A 25,407-nucleotide genomic window follows, 5' to 3' on the forward strand; every position below is an offset into this window, starting at 1 on the left:
CCCTCCACATGGCCACTGGTGACTGAGAGATGTTGCTAATGGATGACTACTCAGTAGGACTGTGGTCTCAGTCCTGTGCTTGAAAACTGTCTCCTCTACACAGGACACCTGCATTTCTCCTTCTTTTGACACTCAGCAAAGATGCTGAAACTGTAGAGGCCAAAGGAACCATATAATTTGAAGTAAACTAAACAATAGAGCAGCAAAACACATTCTCAAGAGGAGAAACTGGCACTGTCTTTCAAGTCTCTTTAGTAGGTATTTTCAATTTTTAGCTTATGGTAGTTGAAATTTATTCCCGCTCCTCAGGCACCACTAACTGTGACTGAAGATTCATTTTTGCTGGTATAAAGAGACAGATGAAGGGTAAAACCAGGTCAGCCATATACCTGTGCACACTTCCCCCACCCCCGGATTTATTTATACACCCTAACTACGTTCAGGTGACATTCAGATACATTTCAGGTTCTTGAAAAAAAAACAAGCTTCTGTAGATGGAGCTTTGTATCTCAGTGTGCCTTTCCTTCATTTAAAACTATTCTGCTTTTCCTCCACGACAATGTTTATTCCCTATTTTTCTGAGGAACAACGTAGTAGACTTTTTCCTCTCTCAGTTAAATACAATTGCTTCTGATGAAGACAAACGCACGACGTGCTCGCAGCAACTGGCATGGGCAAACCCATCCTTTTCAGTAACTGCATAGGGCCATCACTGCAGCCTGTTGCCTTTGCTAAGACACCAGCACACAGTGGAAGGGTTCCTTCCCAAGAGCACTCGTACCGCTGCCACAATTATCATTCTGGACTAACACTCTAACACCTTACCCTTGGGACACGCGGAGCTTCCGATAAGGCGCTGCGATGAGAGAATCCAAATGCAGCTCGTCAGATCCGTGCCCTCTCCAGTGATACCTCCTATCACTCGTTGCACTTGCTATCTCAAACATCTTTGGTGCAGAAGCACAGGCTGGGCGCTACACGACCCGTTCACAGCACTTCTCACCCTCCACCGCTGAAGTGCACAGTCTCACGTTGTAGCAAGAGAGTCCCAGCCCGGGCTCTCCATGTAGCCCCATGGCCCGGCACACTTCCGACTGTATCACGCCTTTCCCGGAATCTTAGCCCCGCTGGAAAGCATTCAGCATTGAGAGGACCCATCTTTATGCTGATAACACTAAAATATAAAATAATGCCAACAGCTGGTGCTACAAATGGCTTTTAAAAACGATGTTCATTCACTAAAATTCCTCTTGCTACTTTTGACATGAAACACGCAGTCTCTAATTATTCTGATCAAGACGGTGAAATACAAAAACAAACTTTAATTGTGTTTAACAGATATTTAATCAGGACTCACTGAACTACAGATTAAAGCTGAAATTCATAAACCATAATTACCCAATTGTCGCAAGCTTTTTGGTCCACATTCTGCTTCCGTCTGGGCGTCTGGCACTTTGCCCCGAATTTCTTTTAGTGTCTTCTCAGTTTCATTGCTGTTCATGTTTTCCAGCAGAGATTTAGCACAGATTATAAAATATCTGTTCTTGGCAACTTTATTAGTTGTTTTTTCTTAAAAAGATTATATCCCACCTATCCCCATTCTGGGGCTGAATGAACAGGCATACACCATGGATTATTTCTTGTCATGAGCTGTCTTTCCCAGCTTCCAGGGTCATCACCTGTCCTGTTCTGGGCCTGATTCCCTGACCATGGCCCTGCCACCAGAGCATCACCTGGTTACTGCTTTGAGTGTGCCATGCAACATAACTACCATGAATGTCTGCGTCTTTTCTCCAGAGACAGAACTGGGTGCAATACTGTTTCCTGTTCTGGTAAGGGCTTTTTTTTATGTGCTTGATGCACTTTATCTATATTTAAGAAGACATGACAAAAGAAGTACACTTCCCATGGGAGGTAGTGGGTGGTAAGGTACACATTAACCACCAGTTCCTCGGGGATGTAACTGCACGGGTTCAGACTGCCTCCCAAGCAAGTGACAGATTGTCCTTTAGCATTGAGAGAATGAGTGTGCCAGAGAAGCTTGGCTGATGACTGCAGTTTTCTGGGGACCTCCACACATTGTGTGCAGGTTATGCTGGTACCCCTAAGGCAAGGATTCCCTCCCCAGAAAGCATTCTCAGGACCTTGCAAGGGAAGGTTATCTGTCCTTTCAGACACAGGAAAAGCAGCTTAACAAACTGTGGGTGAAGGTGGTGAAAACAGACACTTCACCTCATCAGAATGGGGAAGGGGGTTCCACACACCCAGCCTGCTCTGTTTTGGGGAAACATAGAACTCCTGTCAGCCTTTATGCCTCAGAAATTTGTGCCATGAGACAGAATGGAGGGAGATATGGAAAAGATGACAGTGTGGAAGAACGGATCTCAGCTCTCTGTTAAGATACAAAAAAGAGTGAGCTTGATTAAAAATCAGGATGGCCTTCTATGCGCACTGGCTATTGCTTTTTCTCCTAATAGCTGGAGTGCTCTTGAAGAATTCCTAGTCTGGGTGAAGATATATGGAACCACACACTGAAGTTCTAGCAGAGGTGTTAGGCCTTCATGGCCATTCATAAAGTTTAAACAATTTCCTGACTATAAGCATGTGAATACAGGCTAAACCTTTATCTATTCCTTTGGGCCTGTTCTTAGATAGTGTGCAAAACATACATGTCTTTTTTTTCTTCTTATGCATCATCCAGAAAATTTTCATCATCAAAAATAATGTTTCATGCATTTATTTCTATCATGGTCATTATGCCCTATCTCCACTTTCACTACTTTTGAAGAGCCAGGCAGTGAACCAGTCACATACCTTCTTCATCAGCTCCTCCAGAGCAAGTCCTAAACAAGAAGCAGTAGTACCTCAGTAGTCCCTGCTGCATGTATATCAAACTGGTTTTTTGTTTGTTTGCTTCTGAAAGCTCCTCTAAGCTTTCATGACTTGACAGTCTCTGCAAGAACCCATATCTCACATTTCACAGGAGTCAGATACCAGCATGTGAACACAGAGAGTCAGGGAGAAGCATGCTATTTCTTTTGTTTCTTTTCGTACAGAAGAGAGATTTGATTCTTTTTGTCAGCCACACAGTCTGAAGTCCAGTCACAGTTCAATCTTTCCAGCCTGTGCAGAAGTCTGACAAGAACACAGGATGGCTGATGAGTTGCCATACATTGCAAGCCTGATTTTTCACAGGCAAATTGTTTTCCAGTTTGGCACAGTTGTTTGTCCAAGGGTTTCAAGCTCTGTATTTACACAGTGATAAAGAAATTGCTATCCAGTGTTAGTGTCATTTTTCATTCAGACTGTTCCTCTGAAAACAGCCTACAGCCTTTGAGATGCAAAATGTATTGTTTTAATGTAGTCAAGGTCCCTGCCTGCAACATTGCTAAATCTATTTAGCAGATTCTTCCTGCTATAATCTGTCCCTAGACCTGAAGAAGCTCAGTGATTTTAAGTGTTTTAAGCTAATGATAATGGTTTGTGCTGAGAACAGATGTACCTGGCTGTGGTGTGATCTATTCTATTAGACTGTTAGGAGCTGTGTATTCATATTGACTTAACATTTTATGTCTGTTTTCAAGGTGTGATGGCTGCATGGGGTATAGTCTGGTTTTTCTGCCCTCACATATGATGCATTGTCTGTCTGTGCTTTTGATACATGGTGACTGCATGGCAGGATGAGGAACATGTGCCTGTTTGTTCTGATGCTTTCCCAAGATTTTTTAAGTCTATTCTTGCTGTCCACTGGCATGATTATGGGAAGCAATAACGTTTACCTGTATTCACACTAGACCCGAACCCAGGAAACAGTTGCACAGATTAGATGTGCATGCAGAGAGTTTGATGACTATGCTATGTATTACAGAAGTTTACTTTCCCTGGTGTGCAGGCACTGTGCATGACTGAATTCCCTATGACTGGTGGTTGCACTGATAGCATGCCAGGTAGAAGCTGTTTTACTATTCTTCTCTATCCACAACACAACAGAGTGTAAAACTCCTCAGCTGTGTCAATAAATGGTGCTTCACTTCCCTTCATCACAATGAAGCAAAATTTCCACTGAGAATGATTTTTCTGATTATGTTGGAGGCTTGGTCTTGCCATTAACAAACATCTGCTATTGCCACTCTCTGGGGACAATGCACTATTTTGGGTGTGATGTAGAGGAGATTTTGTATCTTAAGACCTCACTACAGTCTTCCAACAAATAAGCAAACCCTTCCTACTTATATGGACCCTGATCTTCTGCTAGTGGGGGTTACAGTTCAGCTCTTGCAGAATAAATGTGACCTTAACTGTTCCATGTTATCACTGTGCAACAGGAGATCTGTCTACTGAAAATGAATGCAGCCTCCTTGAACAAATCTCATGCCACCTCTTCCATGTGAGAATCAAGAAAGCAGACACAAATGGAAACCCATGTGGGGCTTTGGCAGAGGCACCATCTCCACACTAACTAAATGGGACTTTTAAAAGAAGATCCAACAAGTTTAAAATACAAAACCATTTAAACAACCATAATCATGGACACATTAGGAGATATGCAAACACATGCTAAGACAAAAGTTCTCAAGAGACGTTTTAATTACTACCCTGATCTGGAAGGATTAACTGAAGGTGCCAAAGTGCAGCTCAGGACCAGCACACCACCAGTTCAAGTTCAGAAAAATACTTTAAGCAGTTCTTGTGCTACAGGGCAGTGCAGTGATGTGCTGCAGTGCTAGAAACAAGAGATTAAAAGGTTAAATTCAGAAGCCTAATTTTCTCTGATAGTTTGGCCAACTTGACTAAAAGAGAGCCCAACTAAATGACAGGCACTATAAGCTTAATTCTATAGCTTCATATCTCTCAATCAAAGAATGACAGCAGTATCAAAAATTTAATTTTCACTTCAGTACAAGGAACAGTTACCCACATATAACTGATATACATTCTCTCCAATCCCTAAACCATGTTCTGGGCTCTTTGTCTCTTTGAAAATAGGAATGCATTCTTATAAAAATATTACAGGCTAAATACCTAGGACATTGCTTCATAAAGCAAGTAACTTTGCTATGAAAAGAAAGAATAGAATCTAATTCTGAGCTTTGAGGTTCTGCCTATACACTAATTTCTCATTTTTTCTCTTGTTACTCCATTTCCCTCCTAAGCCCATGTACCACAGAAGTCAATTTGTCCTGTATAGCCCCTCAGAACATGTTCTATAAACACCTTCCTTTTTCCCAAACCCCTCTTTCCCCTGACAGGACTCTATACAGATGTATAGGGAAAAAAGGCCTAGCATCTGACATTTAATAAGAATCTCAAAGAGAATACACACAAAGTGCATTAAGATTTCCTCTCTGGTACTCAAATGGAGGTGGATACTGTTAGCCCACTGCTAGGGGATTGGTATCTGAAACCAGGATCTCTGTTTCTGTAGCCAGTACAGCCACTTCTCTGTTACATTTTACATTCCAGATATTAAGGTTCATATTTTTTGTTTGGGAAGAAAACATCTTTGCTGGAAGTCATAATTGCAGAATTGGGTATTCCTTAATAAATAAAAAAAAAAAAAAACAAAAAAAAAAAAAAAAAAAAACAAACCAAAAAAACAAACCCAAAAAAACCCAAAACAGCTTAAGTGGCACTAATCTGGGATCCTACACACTGGGACATGACATTGTACCAGCTATGCTCTATGCTTGGCTCACATTTTTAGGCATGTTTCTCAGCTATGATGTTGAGAAATTTCTATGTCTTAGGTTTTAAGTGCAAATTGCTGTTGATAGAATTTAAACTGAAGTTCATGATGCCAAACACCATATGAGAGGCTCTAAAAATGCCTCCTTACCTTATGCCACTCTAGTGATCCTGCTCATCTCCTGTTTCTTTCTTATATGCACTTGTTACCTGAGTGTATTAGACAGTGGGTCTTTGCAAGAGGCAGCCTGGACTCAGCCAACAGCACATTTTAAACTACAAGCAAAAATAGGGACTAGAAACATCAGGCGGAAACTGCAAAATTCATGACTGTAACCTCTCCGGCAAAGAGAACAGCCCTGCAGGACCACCTCAGGCAAGGGGCAGCACGGGGGCATTTTGGGTGGACCAACCGCTGAATGGACATGTGGGGACAGGGGGAGAGGAGCAAGGAGTTGGGGGGTGCTGCTGAATGACAAAAGCCCTTAAGGCAAAATCAACAGACACACAGAGACACCCTTGTACACCTCCCAGCACAGAGCCCCTGCAAGGCAGTGATTTCACCAGCACACACAGCAAAGGACTGAATTTCCTCTCCTCACAAGGACCAGAGCCCACAGAGGAGGAGTGAGGAACACGAGGTGCAACAAGGGCAACAGAGGAGACATGAGACAGACAACTGTTTTCTACCCCAAAGTCTAACATGAGAGGGAAAATACTCAGCTTCTTTAAACATCACTAGACACGAGTTCTCTCCAGCAGGCAGTGAGGCCGGAGCTCCTCGCACACTGACTGGGCAAGTGGCAAAGCTGGCACTGCAGCCAGCTGAACCAGGACCTGGTCACAAACAACACAAATGTGCTGTGTGGCAGGGAAGGTGAGCCATGGCTTGCAAGATACGTGAATATCTGCCTTTTCCCACTTTGGGAAGCAGTTGTGCCAATTACCACTGGTGGCAACTCGTGGCCCAGAACTAAACCAAACCCGACTGACTCCACGACAGGGAAGGGACCGAGGGCCTGGGGAAGATGGTGCCACACCCACAGTGTAGGACAGGGAGGATGATGCTATTCTGTTAAGCAAACAGGAATTGCTTATGTAACCAAAAAGGAAAAATGTGAAAATGTCAAAAGCCTATTCTGACATGAGGGAGAAAGGAAAGCATTCATTAATTTCTAATAACAGTCTTTACTCTTGTAACAAGCTTTATAAACTGACCAGAGTTCACTTGTAATCTGTCAACCCAACACTCTGAAGAAACTTCTTATAAGGGAGGAGAAAATTTCAAATTATTAAAAATAACCCTAGGCTGTGCTTTCAGGTTTTGGTTTGAATCCAGTACTCGCAAGAGAAACCCTTCAACAGAAGGCACCAAGGAATTCTCATGGAATAGCTGTCAGGAGCAGGACACACATTTTCAGTAAAAGCTGGCCTTTCTTTCCCCTCCTCCAAATCTCCTTATTCCCAAAAGATATCCAGAAAATACAAGATTGTTGGGATTTCTATAAGAAGATTTGGCAGGTTTTTCATATTTGTTTAGACTGTAAGATACAATTTGAATTTGGGTCTTGCCTCTCTTTCTCTGAGAAGAAGAATTAGCTATTTGTTCTCTGAGTAAGTATTTGTTATTAGTGGATCAGACATGGATAAGGTATATTATTACAACCACGTTTGTAAGGTATGATTTACATTGTTTGCTGCATATCATCTTAGGCTGTCTTTAATTTTGTTATACTTTAGGGGGTTTTTGTTTGGGTTTATGCATTTAGTCACAGTTGGTTGTGTTTTGAACTTTGAAAAAAATTAATACAAAGGAAATTAAAAAAAGAAAAAGAAAATATTTTCAAAATGATGTGGAAATCAAATCTATCCCTGAGTAATTTGATTTGTAGGAAATGGAGAGCAAAGCATTACAAAGCATTACAAACAGAATGCCTTGAAGTGCATCATAATTACTTACATGTGCAAATACACTGTCTAGGTTTAGGAATTCAGCTAATAATAGTCATAATAATTCTATGCCCTTACACCAGGTCTTTCAGCCAAGCTTCTCCAGGTTTGTGTAAGCAATCATTAACTAAAGCCTGGGTACCTGTAAGTACTCCGCTGCCCTTATGGATGGAGAAATGGGGGCAAAAGCTCTCCAGGGTCAAGGACAAACTTTAAGTTGCTCTACAAACGGGAGACAAATGCAGATGATCGTTTTCTAACTACAAGTGGATCAGAGATGCAGGAGTTTGTAGCTGATCTGACATTACTACAGCTTTGTGGCTCTCTAAGAATGAAGGAATGTAACAAATGTACATCTTATACCTTCTGTTCCACAAAATCTAAAGGTTGAAAATTGACATAAATCAGATCCATGTTACATCCTTGGTGGAACACTGGTACATACAAAAACATACTGATATTTTGTATCAAAGCACAAAGATTAACAAATTTGCCTTGTTTGGAACTGTTTACCAGTGCAAAAGGTTTTCACGTGAGGCTCCACAAATGGTTTTCAGACTAGGCATCCTTTGTGGAAATCTGGGTTGAATGTGGAAGAAATCTGGAAAAGCGTAGCCTAAAAAGTTCAATTGTTTATAAAGAGTCCCAAACACCAACTTCATGCTTGTAGACTATTCTCACATTGATCTCTTAAGTTTTAAGAGATGTGAAACAAAAATCTGAGCATGCCATATTACCCAAAAGCTTTTCCACAATTCCAGGCTGTAAAGAAAGGCTGGATTTTACACTCTTCTGTGTTTAATTCCATGACACTTCCTACGTGCACTCCTACATTGCTCTCTCTCACAACTCATGAGAGGAACCCACAGTTTCTGCAGCCCTTAACACTCCATCCTTATTTTACAAGAATATATGTTTTCATGCTTTTCTAGATGACCAAAATCCTAGAATGCCAAGTATTTCTGCTGTTTCATTTAGCCATGCAATAATTTTAATGCTTTGAACTAGTACCTGCTGAAATAGCAATAAGTTACTGACCCACAGACACTCAACTGCCTGTTTGAGGGGTTTGTCATTCACACATCCCATTTTCTCTTAGCATGCATTTCTGTGCTCCCTGTAGCCACAACAAGAAAGTGTGTGTCCACACATTTTTATTACCTGTTATGCTTTACACTAATAAAAACACTGGATGTTATTTATTTGTCTGGCTGACTGACAAAGCCAGGCATCAAAGCATCATTCCAGTGTCACATACTTCAACGCTCTAATCTTTCAGAACTTGTAAAGCAATCTCTTACGGCTCTTTGTGGGCTGTGAGATCACCCTGACAAACTGTGATAATGTTGGCAATCTCCAAATGGGTGTTCATTTGCAATCTTACTACAGAGGAATTGCTATGTTTCCAAATTTGAGGGCTTGACATAATCTGTCTTCACAAAGCTATCAGGGTCTGTCATAAGGCTGTCTGTGACCCAAGGATTTTATGGGGTCAATATCTATTCCCAGTGAAACTTCATTGCAAGCAGTGGAATTACCTAGAGTATAACTTTCTCTATCTATTTGCTTTCTTTCCCTTTATTTAAAATACCCCTTCTTTGTATTCTATTTTTCTGAAGTGCAAACATCAGAGCCAGCCAGGGGAGACTGCTCCTCAAAGTCATGGCCAGTTTCTTACAGCTCATGCCAAACCCTCTGCTCCCCTCATCACACTGAGCAACTGAGAAACAATGCAAATGTCAGGTCAAGCTACAGAGCTATTGCCATCATCTCTTCCCTTCTGTATGCTCCCAGCACTGGCAGTCTCTGGGCTGCAGTCCACAGGATATCCACAATTATGGCCCAGATTGAGGGAGGGGTAGAAAAACGATGGTACTCTGCCAATTATGTCAGAACCTAAACTTGATCCATTTTAAAACTGAAGCTGGGGACTGTGGGATAGCACTGTGTTTGCTATAATTTGTGTAAGGAAAAGAAAATAATGTAGCATCTCAAAAAAAGAAAAAAAAAAAAAGAAAAAGTCAGAATTAGAGCAGACCTAATAAATGTTTTATATTTGCCTCTGAACCTTATCTTTAAGTAAAGACAATGCTATCTGGACATAGAAAGAAGATTTTTAAAATGCTGTAAGACTGTTGAACACCTCCAGAAAAAACGAGACAGGGAGTGTCAGGCTTCACCATATTCATGAGGGCCACACAACTGCTAGTGAAGTAATTCTGTTTTGAAATTACTTAGGATTCCTTTAGAAAAGCTGGGAACACAGGATGGAAATAGAAAACTAAAAAAAGTGCATCCAGTGTTTCAAAATACGCTCCCTGCACAACACCCTTTCCCTGCTATCATCTCCTGAGGCAAATTTCCCCGGCAGTTCCTCACACTTGCCAAAAGATGCTCCCCAAATCCTGCTGAGGGTGGGGGTGGGCAGCTGGAACCTGGCGATGGTGGGGTCAGAAAGCCCATGCCAGGCAGAGGCACTAGAGCACGAGCTGCGGTTTACACACTGGCTTGGATACTCTGCTGAATTTATGTTGGGATGTTTTGCTATGTTTACTATGGTTTTATGAACGAAGTTCTCTTCCTTGGATTATTCCACCTAATCAAAACAAAGGTAGCTAAAGATGCACCATACTTTGTTTTATCTACATTTGAACTATTTTCTGCATTTCATTCTCTGTGAAAAGGAAAGTCAGTGTCACTATCCAACCTCAGGAATAAGGACCTAGCTGCAATGCTGCTGGAAAACTCTGGAATCCAAATAAATTCCAAACTTGTATTTTGGCCTGAGTTTACAGCAAACTTGCTCCTGCTCTCTAAATGCCTACTGCTTTTACCAGGAGCAGCAATTATCCCTTGTGTCTCCTTAATCTTTCAGAAAAGAATGCACAGCCCTGGAAGTCCAAGGTAACTGTTTTAATGTGTGTACTCCCTTGCTGAAGTCAGTAACTTGTATGGATATTAAAAAAAAGCTGTACAGTACAAGGATCCACGGGCTTCAAAAGGTTAAGCAGCTTCACCAATACAAACACTGCAGCTGGGACAGTCCTGAACAGAGCAATGCAACTGGTATGTGCTTTTCCTTCCTAAAAATTCTTTCTCGAGGGGGAATGTTTTTTTTTCACAGCAAGCAGAAAACTGTTGACTTGTATACTAGTTATTATTTGACTCTTTTCTACAAAAAGCTATTTTTAACTACAAAAAAGTCAAAGCAAAGAGCCCTACCTCTCTGCTACTGCCACTTCAGAAGGTTTTTAATAGCCACAGCTGAAATGCAGCAATGTTTCTCCTTTTTAATTTCCATGTTTAAACTATTTTCAACACTGACAACAAAATTTTCCAGAAAATAAGGAAAACAGACTGCCACTGTTAGATCAGTATTTACAGATGGAAAGAACGCAGAAACATTTTAAATTTACCCTAAACAAGAGGGCTTATACCATGACAGCAATGTCTAATGTAATTCATTTGTCTTATAAATTACATCCCTGGGGATATCCCTAAAAATTAATTAGGTTAGAGGGGGAGGGAAAAAAATTGAAAACTTCTTGAAAACTTCTTAAAATTTCAGGAAGCAATAAGTTTTAACATAGCAGTGTCAAAAATCTCACTATAAAGTTCTTCCCTCCTCTTACACTATTCTTTCCAGGAGACCAAGATCCTCAGATTGAGAATCATTTTGGCACACCAAGGTCAAGGAAACCATATACATTCAAATACAGAACATTTCTGAAATTGAAGATTTTGCAATCAGCTCTGCCTTTCCAAACTGCAGATTCCCTGGAAGAATTCTGAAATATAATTTACTAAAGACATTCATTGTGCTAATGTGGCTTTAAACACAAAGCTAGAGTCACGAGATGTGGACATGATACATTCATCACACAACAGAGAAAAGCAAAGGGGAGGAAGGCAGAAGAAAACAATAAGAATTTTAGACAAATTTTAATATTGGCCAAACTCATCCTCAAATCAAAACTCTGAAGGTTTGCCTGTTCATTAGTTTCTCTAGAGTTTAGGCAAAAAAGAACTTGGCCATGTACTTTTTCTATAGTGCCCTGTCTTCATTTTGTGCAAGAAACAGCACTTAGGTTTTTTCACTCTTCTCAACAGAGTTCACGGGATTGGAAGTGTTGATACACATACACAAAATCTGAGACAATTTCTGATTCCATTTGTAACATAAATCGAGTTTTGTACTTGCTGATGTCTGTGCCACCTTCCAGGACTAAGGGAAGAATAGAAAGACAACAAAATGCAGGGAAGTAACTGAGTTGATGGTGCTTTATCATTGAAACTTGAACAGACTGCACTAATGTATAACTCCACAGTACAGACTTCACCTGGATCATGTGAGGGCACGAGGTGCCATTTCTGCCAGCCCTTATTTGTGTTAACGCTAGCAGCAAGGAACAAAAGGTATCAGATAAGGCACAGAGCTTGCTGGTAGAAGTCAACACATCAAAATATATTTTTAAAACTGCATCAGAGAATTTATAATGGATCCGTGCTTTGAATTTTGAGGTGACAGAGTTCTCGATCTGGTAGAAAGTTCCCAAAGCTCAATTTACTACATTGTCAAAATATAGCCTGAGGGGACAATCTGACTTACAGCATCTTTATGACTGGTGATGAAAGATCCTCACTTAGCTTTTAGATCCCAAGTTTGGCTCAAGACAGTGCAGTACAGAACAGAACATCTTCTATTTTATGCTGGGTGTTCACAGTGTTCCTCTTCGGCATAGAATTAGGTTTTACTCTATAGAACTCTCACAGAGCTCACTGATGGGTTAGAATTCACACCTTCAGATTTTGGGGATATACTTCACACCCTGCATTGTTACTGCTACTAAAGATACAGATTACACTGTCCTCATGTCATTGTAGCATCTGTAACAGAAATCTTTAGAAAATTCCGGGGAAAACTGCATCCTTTACAAGGCCACAGCATGTCTTACGCAGCCTTGGAGAGACTTCAGAGCACAGTAACCACATTAATTGGACGTTATATGGACAGCCAAGTAAAGCTCAGTTACTGTGCAGATTTTACCACTCTTTGTCATGTTGCTTCAAAACACATTTCATGTTTTAACCAGTCATATATACATATGAAAGCATTTCGCAACACTGGACAATGCTACAGATCCACAGGAAATAATTGTTTCACAAACATGAGGCAATCTGCACAAATATAAATAGCGTGGCCCAAATCTGTTCTAAATTATGGTTGTGCAAACCCATGAAAGTCAACTAGTACCACTAAGAGAATAGGACACATAAGAGCATGTAGAAGTATAAAATATGGCTCTGCTGTTCAGCTATTCATGGTCCAAACTGTGCCAGCCTGCCATCACGTACATTCTACTAGTTTACCAGCATGGCTTAAGAGGAAATAAGAAAAATTCTGTGATTTCTAGTTCTCTCATGCACTGGAGGACACAAGTCCAAGAACATATGGGCTTAAATGTGTCAGCATCCTACATCACTCTTGTTTGAAGAATGTTATTAATTTTTGTGGGTGGAGTCCAAAATTGTAATGCCATATTAACACACAGTGGCTGTTTCTGTAAGGCGTGTGTCACAGGGAGCATATGTGTAGCAGTCCAAGGATAGCATTTCAACTTGATTTCAAGTGATTTTCTGAATTGTAATACCCTCAAAAGATGAAGTACTGATGCTGTCAGCAGGGTACTTCACAACTTTTGTCTTCACAGTTTCATCCAGTCACCTCAATTCTGACCTCTAGGATATCATGCTATTGCAGATCTGGACTCCACACAAAGCTGTTTCAACAAATCTCATTTTTCTCTCTAATACACAGCATGTGACTTCAGGATTGGTATTTTCAATGCTGAACTGAGTTATACGAGCGACGTATGCTACTCCAGGCAAAAAGCAAGACTAATAGCAGAAGATTCTTTGCCATGCTAACTCTAGCTGAATTTCAATCCCAATCTTCTCCAATGAATTAGCCTCTTTACCAAACTCGCAGGTACAGACAGATACTGTGGGAATCAGCCATGTAACTGTTCCAACTGGATACAGTGAGGAAAGTATTGCCAAAGGCTTTTCGGCTGCAACTCAACAGGTGGTTTGGCACCGAGATTTCTACCTGTTTGTGGTTTTCATCTCTGGTTTCAAGACAGAAAATGAGATTATACCTTTCAATGCTGCATCTCAAGCAGGCTGTACGCAGAGCAAGGTTTCATTCCAACACAATCTCCCTCTCTCTCGCAAAGTTGAGGAAAACTGCCAACCACTGCTGCTCTTGACATCAACATGCAATGCAGATGTCAGGAAATGGAAAAGAAAAGGGAGAGAAGAAAAAAGGAAAATAAAACCGTAAGTTTTATGTAAACAAGAAACTGTACTTAATGACTATATCTGAGGAAAAAAAAAAAAAGTACTGACTTTAGTATAAGGAAACAAATAAACAAAACCTTGGAACAGCTTAATCTAAGAGGTTGTGGGGATTTTTGTTTTTTTTTGTTTGTTTGGGTTTTTTTCAGTTTATTAGTTTTTTTGTTTACATTTAGTTCTAGGAGATAAAATACCATTACGTGATAAACTTAAAGGGACAATATAAAAGAAACAATCTATCACAGCATTAAAATTAACTACTCCATTACTCAGAGAAGAGTCTAAGCAACTTTAGCAAACACCCTGAAAAGCAGCAGAAGCACTCATAACATATGTTCTTGCCTGCAAATAGCCCAGAGTGGAAGAGGTGGGTTTCATTTTCAGTTTTTAAAACCTTTTGCATAGGCCTAACTCTGCCTTTGTTGAAGGTAGTGTTAACACACATTGAATGCAGAAGGAACCAAATGTGGGTAACTGCATATTTCAAAAAATCACACCCAATATGTTCAACTGATGCCATCGTTTCCTAAGGACAAGAGTAAGCTATGGAATACTACAAATAATAGAAAGCAGGAGTCTAAAGCAAGCTTCCCAGAACCAAGAAAGCATATTTCAATACTTTTTCACAGATCATTGGGAATGTGCATCTTCAAAATGGTAGTCAAGAGCAGGTAAAGACTGTCAGGAGATGCTTACTGTGACAGAAGTCTCAGTGACTTTTCATAAAATAAGAGTTCTTCAAAGCAACTCTCAACACCATTAAGAGAACAGTCAGTGCATCTATGCTTTTCAGATTAAAGCAAGAAAAGAAAGAAAATGAAAGTGCTTCTCCACAGACAAAGATGTAATGAGAATGACTTCAATACATCAGCATTTGAGCCATCAAAATGGGCCCACATTCACCAACGCACAGAAAAGTAAAATCACCAGCAAAAACTTCTTTGCTTTGCCCCGATAAAACCATTTCAGGAAGTTGTATATACTAAATTGCCTATGGAAGATGAGAACCTCATAATAAAACTGTATTAAATCATCTATACTAAGAAAGACTGAGCTGAAGAAAAAATGAAACTATCTTATAATGATGATATAATCACTTGAGGGAAAAGTACCCCAAAATGTTCTATTCTTGAGTTGGAAGAATCAGTGAGGTGGGTCTTTTTTCCTCATGAGAAGGGCTTTCCACAAAAATACACCTCTCAGATAACCAAAACAGAATTTTTTCTTCAACTACCTGAAAAAAGGAGGGGGGAAAAAAGAACAATGAGTCTTTCAGAACCAGCAATTGGCAAATATTTATTTGACTTTTCTTGGGTAAAACAGTTATTCCCCAAGAAAATTTTCGTTTCAAGAAAAAGAATTTCCACTGAAAGATCAGTCTGATGGAAAAACGCCTGGCCACGGCTACAAAGGATAAAACCACTGTCCTCAGCCAGGGGGAGGTGAATGCCAAGGCCAGCAGACTGGGTCTGCCACGGTCCTCTTGCAGAATCCATTTGCTGTGATGTTTGTTCTGCTCCAGTTTTTTGCCTACATAAACCCTCCCCTCTTTAGGGCAGGAACTGTCTCTCACCGCTTGTTGTGCACAGCCTACTGCAACACGTGTGCTTGATGACTTTTAGCACTATAGTAGCAACAGTGCCTTTTCCTCCTACAGCAGCTACTCCCCAATATCAGGATGAGGAGAAAAATGTGACCTATGGCTGCAACATGCTGCTAATCAAACACTATTGTATAGCGTGGGGATGTGGGGGGATGCCTTTTCACCACAGAACTAATCAGTGTTTATCCACACAAAATCAGTAAACTATATAGTTCAGTCTTGTGATCTGTGTTCCAAGCTGCCAGAAATAAGGCAGGAAAGAGGGGTGGGGAAGGGGGGGTAGAGGGGAAGCATCTCCTGTATTCATAATGAAAGAAGAGAGATGACTGGACTAAGAGCTGATGAGGTTACAAGGCAACAGCAGTGCCATGAGTTGTTTGGGCTTAAAGCCAGATGTCTTGTATTTCCTTTGATTGTTTCTAAATAATTAATGGTATTAATTTCATCATGTGACCCACCCACCCCCCTTTTAGTATTTGGCTCTGTGTACTAACACTAAATATAAAGGAGGAAAATGGTACTGTCTATAGCATACTGCATGCTGATGCTGTGTGTTTGGACTGCAGCAACAGCTGATACTCATATCCTTAAGATTCCATATTCCACAGCACTCACACAGTGTTTGCATGAAGGAGATGGAGTAGTATCCTTCATTCTCCATCCATAAAGCAACTCAACTATGGCATATGGACACTGCATGTTTGAAGTAGTAAAAGAGAGGGTACATCGCTCCCTCTCCGCCCACACTAAGATGAACCTGCCACTACTATTTCACGTAACGTTTTCTGGCAAGCTCCCAGTTTTCAGTCATGCTGGTTTGCTTGAAAGAAACACTCAGAGGAGACTCTGCTTGTCTTGCTGTTCGAACAAACAAAATAATCATGCATCTTGAGTTAATGGCCCAAGGCTTAATGAAGATCATAGAAAAGAGGCTGCCTGTGATGGGAGCATTCCCTTCTGTCTTAGCCACATAAGCCACTGCTGTTGGCAAAAGGAAATGGGTTATGAGGATAATAAGTAGCCCTGAGCTCTGGTCTAGACAAACCTTTGCTTGGTACTGTAGCAGTAAGCGGACAAAGGGAACAGCAGCAACCAGAAATAAAAATTTCACTTCTCCACAATTTTCTACCCCAGGGCACTGGCAGCATCATCAGGAGGACCCATGTTCCTTTAGCATGGGAATGTTTGGGTTGAGTGCTAGGACCACTGGAATCTAACAGAGGAATTCCTGAACAAAGAAAGAGTAGTACAGGTAGATCCCTATATGCACGGTTCCATGACATATACTCAGGAAAAATGTCTGCCCACCCTCCTGTATATTGCAACCTACTTTCAGCTCTCCAAGTCTCCAGCCCCACCCATCTTATCTACCTTTTTTTCCTACCACATTCTCACTTATCTTGAATGCCGTGGTACCTACCGTAGAATCATAATCATAGAATTGTCTGAGTTGGAAGGGAGCTTTAAAGGTCATCTAGTCCAACCCTCCTGCAATGAGCAGCGACCTCTATCTCCAACCAGATCAGCTCGCTCAGAGCTCTGTCCAATCTGACCTTGAATACTTCCAGGGGTGGGGCACCCACCACCTCTCTCAACGACCTGTTTCAGTGCTTTATTCACCATCAGACAGTACTAAATGGGGCAGCTGGGAGGTAATGGAGAAAGAAATCTGACAGCTTCGAGCAGACCCTTGTTTTGTCCAGTAATGCCCCAGGCTTCTGAAGGTAAGGACTAAGTAATACGAGGCCCTCAGAGATGTCAAAAGAAGTTTCCAAAAGTCTGCATAAAGCTAACCTCATCCAAGTATACCTGTGGGGAGTCAGAGAGAGCTTGGTCAAGTCTCATTTCTTAGATTTTATCCATTGCTCCCTAATCGGGTGTCATTCTGCAGCTAAACTATCAGATCAAGACTGGTGCATTGTACAGTGACAATTCTTAAGTCAAGGGAAGTGAAACCGGAAGAATTCTCCACTAGAAAGCCTGATCCTAATCTTCAAGGACTTGACCCTGAGATTAGCTCAGCTGGTTAGAGTATAGTGCTAATGATACCTAGATTGTGGGTTTAATCCCTCTGTGGGCCATTCACTTAAGAGTTGGGATGATCTTTGTAGGCCCCTCCCAACTCTGAAAATTCTGTAACTTCTGTAAATTTTGACTTGGCAGTCAAGGCCTAGCAATCCCAAGGCATATTCCTTCCCCACACACCTACTACAGGTTCATAGGAAGAAGTCTGCCTCATTACATGAAGATCATATGAGGAGTACACCTGAACCCTTCAGCTGGGACTGGAGCAGCACCAAAACCAGCATTGGCCCTGCACACTGCAGAGAAATCACCTGGAAGGAGCATCACCACTGCCAAATCACAGCATGAGGCGCTGCAGACAGGGTGGCAGTGTGCCCTGGGTGCCAGAGCTAATGCAAGAAAGAAACAGGATGAATACCACACTGGCTGTGCTGGGAAGAAAACATCTCACCCTCTCCTATTAGAGCTTCTCTAACATGGTTATAAGGCTGAATAAATTTATGGGTTTATTGCTCATGGACATATGCAAATGGAGAAAACACTAAATCAGATAAGTTAAAAGATGATGAGGAAGAGTAACACAGAGCCAAACTTCAAGTGACTCCTTCAGCTCCTACCAGCCTCTTATAGTAGAGTGGCAACACTTGCACAAGCAAAAAGCACATAAGGAATACCTGATGCCAGAGTCCTCCCCCTTGGAAGTCACTCACAGAAATGGGTTCTGCAGCTTTGAACTGGAAAAGAGGAAACTGCGTCCAGTCAGGAATGATCACAGAAATTACTGCACTGCTTGCAAGGTAGAAACACTGCAAATAGGCAAAAATACAGCTGAACAGTCACAGCACTTTATGAGCAGCCCCTGTACCTAACTGCTTGGTTTTCAGGATTTTGGGAGGTCACGGGAGAGTGAGAAAACAGCATTTTTCCTATGGCGTCAAGGATCTCTGTAAGTGTCTACATGTCAGCCTTGGCTGAGGAACGTATCCTTTGTTCCTTCTTCTGCATTATTTCCCTTTAAAGATAGCTTTGCAGTGAATCCCATTTGTGAGTTGCTCAAATAAATGCAAATTTTATCTTGTAAGCAATACCCTCCAAAATATAACTATCACTGCAAGTAAAAACCTGAAGAGCTAAAAGGCATTGGGTCTTCCCTAGTGCCCCCATCTCCCCAGTGCACTTGACTGCTTGCTGTTATTATATATGGAGTACCAGGCAGGGTACTTGCTATTATAAATATGTACTGTATTGAAATATATAGCCCAAGTCCCCAGGGCTCAACATTCTAATTAGAACTACAGTTGTGCAAATAGCTGATTTATTTGGCTAGCTGACCAAACTCAGAACATGCAAAGGAAAAAAAAAAAATACAAACAAAAATCACCTATGTGTTTAATGAAATGGGTTAGTTTTTCTTGTTTGTGTTCAATATATTTTGATTTAAATTGACTAAGTCTCAAAACAAAACCAGAAACCTTGTTTAGAAATATCAAAACAAAATCTTCTGGCTTTCCAAAACTTTTTATTTTTCTTCTTAGTTTATTTTTTTCTCCTTGCATAATTGTGGCTAACCCATATGTGAGGTGAGCAGCTTTCAGTAAATAAAAATTTAATCCAAGTTTTACCCAGATTTAAATCTAAGGGCTGCATTGTGAGTCAACCAGCTCTTGACTTAATGAAAGAACAGGGCAGCAGGGGATCTACATTCCCTTCTTGACTCAGCCCCTGTCTTTGCACCCAAGGTGAGTTATTATTTAATTTCTTTATCGTGGTTTCTCTGTCCAGTTTGTCTCTGCAGTCTCTGAGCTTGTTGGGGTTACATGCACCTCATACAGCAGGTCTGTGCAGTGCCTAAAAACAATGATGAGACTGCTCATCTCATCTGGGACCTACATGATTTACTAAAATATAAATAACTACTCAACTGCAGTCAAATCTCTTTTTAATGCCAATAGTTGCACTTGCATATATTTAGCAGCCCATCATGGGAACATCAACTTCTTTTTTAATTAATTACTTATTAATAGATGTAAAATATGAACGGACAGCAAGCCTGTATTTTTCCTGCTTCATCAGTTTCAGCACTCAAAGAAAGCATCTCGTTTACAGCTACCAGGATCCAATAGGGACACGTAATGAATGAAGCCTGAAACCCAAGATCCCCTCAGCACTTTTGTACCCCCATTGTTTGGGGACAAATCCTCTCTTTCCTCCAGGGAAGGAAGACTAGTTGGATTGAAAGAGCTGGAAAAAGTGGAGAGCCTCACAGGCAACCTTCAAATTCCCTGTGCAGGGCTTTAGGCACACAATTGTCACCAGCACGAATGGGAAATGCAAGTTCAGTATCTGCAGAGAGATGGAAACAGCCATGGGACTGCAGGGAAGAGGTGTGCCTGCCTCTCTTTTGAGGACCCCATACATCTCACAAGGCCAGCTTACCCAGTGGAAAGACAACTGGAGCTCATTGGAAAATAAACAGCACAGAAACAGAAAGTACTGCAACACTATAAACTCTTCACCTGCCACGTAGAGCACTCGGGGCTGGGGGTGGGGAGGTTTCTCAGAGCACACATGGCTGTCACTGACAATAAAGTTAGTCACGTTTTTAAAGCACTGGGGACGGAATTCAAATGTGCCCCATTATGCCTTGAGATGTACTCGCTGGGTACAAAAGGTGCGTGGGTTACGCTAAGCTCGCGCGCTCCTCTGCTGGGACTGTGAAAGGCAGCACAAAGCGCACACCGAGAAGGAAGGAACTGTGGAGCACATGGGATGGGAATTCCTGCCCTAGGGGCCTGATCATGGGTGCCCCCAGAGTCCCGGAGTCCCACAGCAGCTTTAACCTCATTCTAGTTTTCTCCATCCCTGGGGCTGCTGCTCAGCTGCAGGAGACCCCACTGCCATTTCCCAGCCCCATTTCCCAGCCCTGAGACTGCACCTCAGCCACGGCTCCTGCGAGGGGCTGGGAGAGATCACCCGAGCCGGCCGGTGCCAAGGCAGTCCTGCTCTGTCCAAGGACAGCACTTGCAGGCTGCCATTCCCCTCAGCATTGTGCCCCCCACACCATGCTAAAGGAGCAATTATTGTCATTGAAAATAAATCCTCCTCCCTGTCGATTGACTGCACTTATTGGCCATTGCTGCCATCTAGCCAGATGCATCTCCAGCATTCGCAGAAGCCTTCAGCCTGTTTATTTCCTCACTGCTGCTCAGCCTGGAGCAGGGATAAATGCATCCCTTGTTAGTCACTGCCTCTGCAGAGACATTTGTAAACTTTCACAGGGTTTTCCTTTTCTCTTCCAACAGGTGACAAAATACTCTATAACTGCAGGTGCTCTGGGACACAGACAGGAAAATGGAGATCAGATGCAGGTGTAGTCAGAGTAAGGGAAGAATCAAGATAAAGGCAGCAGATGAGACAGTACTAAAACAAGCAAAGAAATGATTGAGAAATGGTAGTTAGCTATTTTTGTTGCCAACTTACTCTTGCAAGGTAGCTCTAACACAATAATTTTGTCTATTTTGTTATTGTGCCAAATTTTTCCACGTGCTACCATGGGAAGTTTGTTGAAAAAACGAGTTTTGAACATTATTGGAAAAGGATGAAGAAGTTCTCAGCTCCAGCTAGCACTGGAGGATGTGCTGGAGGTCACAGCTAAGGAGCACTGGCTGGTGTTACTGGACTTGCAAAGTAGGAATGATAAGGAAGTGGTTTCAGAGAGCTTCTGATTCAGATATATTTGTCTAGGAATTTGGTCCCAAAATTCAGTCAGGAAAATGTTCATAATGGGGGGCTTTCTTTGCCTCCATCCCTTAATCTCCTTTTGGTATATATGGCATAAAATAGGTTGAAAAAAATAGTATTCTGAGGAGACCTAGAAACAGAAAGATTCCGACAGAGTTTCATGGCCTGATTTCTGTCCACAATTCAGCTCTGAAAAGCCAATGCAAACTTCCAGACACTGTGGCCTTTCACTTCTCTAGACAACCTGGTTTCAGAGTTATATCCAGCAACATAAGAAGCAAGAGGTGAAGCACAATGGGTAAAGTGAAAATAAACATGGCTGTATAATAAAGTACAGTGATTGCTCTCTAGCCATAATGTTCCAACCAAGTAAAAGGGGGAAAGAGGATATCGATAAACATCTGCAAATTGAAATTTATTTTACTGTACTTCCCATTCCACCAGAGAAACGAATAAAATGTTGCATTTTGCTTTCCTGGTTTTCTTAACTCTGAAAAGGGAGGTTTCATGGATAATCCAGAGTAATATTCAGCTGTGAATCCAATTTATGCAGTGGGATAGGATTAAAAAAGGAACAGAAGGTCTGGATTCTGAACCTGCTGTAACAGTTTTGATTTGAATAGAACCCAAGTCTTGAAATGGCTTGTTTTCCACTTCTGGTTTGGAGCTAGTTGAAATACTGCCACAGTAGCACTTCCTGTAATATTTTAGTCCAAGATCCTCATTATTTGGAACCGAACTCTAAAGATTTTGGCACCATGAAATCCAAACAAAACTCTGTTCCTAACTCAACTGGCCCAGAAGTCAACCCAAGCTTAATCTGGTTCTGGGTCCAAATCCAGCTCCAGCCCATTTCCATTGTTATACAGAAAATGCCATAATGCCACCTCTAGCCTCAGGATTTATGATGCCCCCTCACAGGATGCATATTTGTGTGTAAATACATAAATCACATCAGATAAACAAAGCAGACATGCCAGAAAACAGGAGGGGAGGGAAGAGGAGAGATACCTACCAAGCAGTTTGTCTCTAAAGTGTTGCCAGTTGTGAAAGGACTCGTTGTGCTAATATCCCCTCATTCAGACTCTTAGGGGCACGCTAAGAGCGTGATGGCAGGCAGGCAGTGCATTTAAGTGCTGTTACTGAGGCCCCCAAATATTGACAGAGTGCCAGACTCTGAGAAACTATTGATGTATGCAGCCGGCCGCTGCTCCAGACACCTCTCAGACAGAGTCTTTAAATGTCACAGATTAATGAATTTTCATGAAAGGGAGAATGAGAGAAAGAATTAAAAAAAAAAAAATTATATCCCATAGCACCAACATGAAAGCATCTTTTATCCCTACACAAAATTCTGCCCTCAAGCCTCAAGATTCCTAATAGATTATAGCAGATTGTAAGTCGGCATGAGATACGGGATGGAGGAGGTTAGACCCTCTGGATCATGCAGAGCATCCTCAAACAAAGCCAATATGTGAGATATTCACTTACAAAAAAACAGTGAGAGTCAAGGACCACTCAGACCTCTGCTTCATTTTAACCCAAACTACAAGTTACAAAGCTTAAGGGGGAGAGTTGTTTAATTATTTTTTGATCTGAGGTACACATGGCGCCAAACTGTAAAACTGAGCTGTTGACTTTGAACAACCCTAACTTTACAGACATTGAGATAGAGAGATGTACTTGGATCCTCTCTTAGTATTTGATCTTGTGCTTGATCTGACTCAAGAAATTGCCAAAGTTATGATAGAACATTTTTATGCCATCAGATAAACCAAGTATGCTGATTATTTCTCTTTTTCATTTATATCAGGAACTCAAATATGTATGCAAGAACTTCAAATATCATTAAAATGTAATAATGCAAAATGCAGTTGGAGTGTAAATGACAAATCTATGCATAACACATCACTTAAAGAGGAAGGAAGTGAAGGGATGTTGCAGATGATGTATGCAGAGGTAAAAATGGGTCATTTATACCCAACCGTGTTAAAAATACAGCTTCAGTAAGTCCCTCTGTACAGAGCCACTGGTAGGTGGGGCTCCGTGAGCCATTTTGTCCTTCTTTCCCGCAGTTAAGGATTCCTGCAAGGCTCTACTGCCCCCACTGCCCCTGGGCTGTCCTGTAGGATTTGTCTTCAATGCAATGACAGCAAGGGGTGAGCACCAGCACACCCAGCACCTCGCTGGCTGCCTCCTTCCACCTCAGAAGCACAGCTGTCTGACACCAGTGACTGGGAAATGGAAGCTGGTGCCACCACAACAGCCAGGCCTGCTTCAGGAAAATCTGGGGAAGCTGACAGCACCCTGAGAAGCAAAGGGAGTGCTCTAAGAAAAGCCAAGCAGCAAGACTCTGTGGTATTCCACTCCATTGGAACAAGTCAAGAGGAGAGCCATGAAGATGCTGAGAGGGCTGGAGCACTTCTGTGATGGCAGACTGAGAGAGCTGGGGTTGTTCAGCCCAGAGAAGTGGAAACTCTGTGGAGACCTCAGAGCAGCCTTCTGGTATCTAAATGGGGCTGACAAAAAAGATGGTGAGGGACTTTTTGTAAGGGCATAAAGTAATAGGGCAAAGGGTAATGGCCTTAAACTGAGAGAGTGTAGATTTAAACTGGATATGAGGAACAATTCTCTATGATAAGGCTAGTAAGGCAGTGGCACAGGTTACCCAGAGATATTGTTTCAGCCCATCCCTGAAAGCGTTCAAAACCAGGCTGGATGGGGCTTTGAGCAACCTGGTCCAGTAGAAGGTGTCCCTGCCCATGGCAGAAGTGTTGCAATAAGGTGATCTGAAGATCCCTTCAAACCCAAACCATTCTATGATTCTATGATTACTCCTGCAGAAGAGTCAATGCTCTTCACTGAAAACTCTTCTCCTAAATTACCTCTCTGTCTGGCCACACAAGGCTTTGCTCACCACAGCATCTATAAAATCTTACCATAAGAACAGGGACTGACAAGTGCAGTGCACAAGAGGTGCTTGTTTTCACATCATCTTACCAGTCAGATTATTTGTGTCAACCTTTGCCAAAGGAAAAAAAAAATCAAAAAACAAAGCTGCCTTTCTGTGTGTGAAGCCAAGTGGAAACAACTGCAAGGACTCCAATGGCAACCTTCAGCTCATCTGGCAATTAACTGTATCAGCCATTTGTGTTAACCACTCTTGTCACCACCCAAAGCATGTCCTCCCTCCCACCACAGATCCCATGACCACCAGAGTTGTAGCAGGGTCTCCAACACCATTATCCATTAATCTAGATGAAGAAGAAGTATGATGTAGCAGATGAAGTAGCCATCCTTTGCCAACAGCCAGGGAGAAGACAGAGCACATGTGTGTGTAGGGGGGGACGACACAAATGACTTACTAAGCACAGGAGAAGGCAAAATGTCAAAGCCTTTCTATTCTGAGAACAATTTCTATACAAACAAAGCAAAAAAAAAAAAAAATCAATATGGATTTTCACACAGAGAACTATTTGACACATCATTGCAAACTTACTTTAAAACAGTTGGTACTCTTTCTTCAGGACTTTTAAAGAGCCTGTCTAACATTACTGCCTATTCTGGCCTGTTATTTCTCCTCACATAGCCCTTTTCGTTTCTTTTTTCTTCCCCTCTCTTTTAAAAAAATAATAACTGAGGACCTATCACAAAACACTAACCCAGCATTTCACTCTGTCCAGTATCACATCTTCAGCAAAGGCCAGCACTGATTGAACTGAAGGAAGATGTAAAAAACCTCAGCATCTCCCTTTTACAAAAGCCTTCATGTACCTCAGCAGAGATCAGCTTCAGTCTAAAGACCGAAGCTGAGCATTGGTTGGGATGATGCCTGATGCACACAGAGAAGCCCAAGTGCCCAAGCTATGAAGCTATGAACTTATACAAAGCCCTGCCTTCTTTTTCAAACATTAGAATATATAATAAGCCTTGTCCCTGTTCCCTTTGCATGCCATCATATGAACAGATGTTCCAGTTCCATAAACTCTGTGCCATCTTGAAGACTGGGACAGCAGAGGTGGGCAAAAATCTAGAAAAACTGGAAG

General features: G+C 41.6%; 1 protein-coding gene across 14 annotated transcripts in view; it reads right to left on the reverse strand.

Moving 5' to 3' along the window:
- The window catches only part of ZBTB20 (zinc finger and BTB domain containing 20), a 482,085-nt gene that overhangs the window by 154,230 nt on the left and 302,448 nt on the right, over positions 1 to 25,407 (reverse strand). For 4 of the 14 annotated variants that reach the window (XR_010996228.1, XR_010996227.1, XR_010996229.1 and 1 more), the window contains exon 6: positions 13,794 to 13,894. The exons of the other annotated variants lie outside the window; for them this stretch is intronic. The gene's annotated coding sequence lies outside the window, so the exon portion shown is untranslated. The remainder of the gene's footprint in view (positions 1 to 13,793; positions 13,895 to 25,407) is intronic. 14 annotated transcript variants of the gene reach the window in all.

The sequence above is a fragment of the Anomalospiza imberbis genome, chromosome 2 (genome assembly GCF_031753505.1).
Source record: "Anomalospiza imberbis isolate Cuckoo-Finch-1a 21T00152 chromosome 2, ASM3175350v1, whole genome shotgun sequence".
NCBI classification, from domain to species: domain Eukaryota; kingdom Metazoa; phylum Chordata; class Aves; order Passeriformes; family Viduidae; genus Anomalospiza; species Anomalospiza imberbis.